Source organism: Myotis brandtii, unplaced genomic scaffold (genome assembly GCF_000412655.1).
Source record: "Myotis brandtii unplaced genomic scaffold, ASM41265v1 scaffold398, whole genome shotgun sequence".
Taxonomy (NCBI): Eukaryota; Metazoa; Chordata; class Mammalia; order Chiroptera; family Vespertilionidae; genus Myotis; species Myotis brandtii.
Window position 1 is genome coordinate 2,417,834 of NW_005365280.1, and position 1,043 is coordinate 2,418,876.

The 1,043-nt window shown below is 45.2% G+C and overlaps 1 protein-coding gene and 1 pseudogene across 1 annotated transcript in view; one reads left to right on the forward strand and one right to left on the reverse strand.

The window, feature by feature from the left end:
* Positions 1-1,043, reverse strand: part of KIF13A (kinesin family member 13A) — a 210,862-nt gene that overhangs the window by 81,954 nt on the left and 127,865 nt on the right. The gene's annotated exons all lie outside the window — the stretch shown is intronic.
* Positions 466-830, forward strand: LOC106727268 (annotated as a pseudogene).

Sequence of the window (1,043 nt, forward strand, 5' to 3'; positions counted from 1 at the left end):
GGCTGCCATCTTGGTTGGGTTAATTTGCATATCGTGCTGATTAGCCAATGGGAGGTGTAGCGAAGTTATGGTCAATTACCATGTTTGTCTATTATTAGATAGGATATTTAGAGAATGCCTTCAAAACACACACACACACACACATACACACACACACACACACACACACACACAAATTTGAAATACAGGATCAAAATGCACCAAAGTATTAACAGTGGTTATTTTTGAGTGGTGGGATTATAGGTCATTTTTATTTCTTCTTACATTTTGCCTATTTTCTAAATTTTATATATAAATATATATTCCTTAAGTCAGTAAAACACTTTTAATTATAAATAAGTTAATGGCCCTCTCCTTCTATGAATCAAACACATTTTGTTTTTATCACCTAGCTTTTAAAAAATACAGATGCATGTGCTTTCCCCTATGCCTACTGAATCCTAGCCTATGTGGGTGGGGCTCAGCCCGGTGTGTCCTTAAAAGCCCTCCCCATGGGCCGCCGCCGCCGAGACCAAGATGGCTGGGAGACTTGCCACCTTCATCAAGGATGCCTGGGCCAAGGAGCTGGTGCTGGTCGTGTCCTGCGCCATCGGGAGCCTCTCTTTGCTTCTGCCCTTCTTCAGCCCCTTCACCAAGTATGCCATCATGATCAACAAGGTCACACCCTACAACTATCCAGTGCTCGTCCAAGATGATGGGAACATGCCTGATGTGCCCAGCCACCCCCAGAACCCCCAGGGCCAAAGCCTGGAGTGGCTGAAGAAACGGTGAACCCCCCCCCCCCCCAACAGGGAGGAGGTCCCCTCCCCTGTGGCCCCCAATAAAATGTGAAAACCAAAAAGAAAAAAAAAGCCCTCCCCATGTTCCAATGCACAGCCTGGGAAGAGAATGACTTGCCTGGGCTGGGTGATTTCAATCCTTCAACTACTTTATCTCCAATTTAGAGGTGCTGCTTCCCAATGCAAATGGAAGGAGTAATGTGTGTTTTTTTTTAAATCCTTACCCGAGGACATTTTCATTGATTTTTAGAGAGAGAAGGGAGG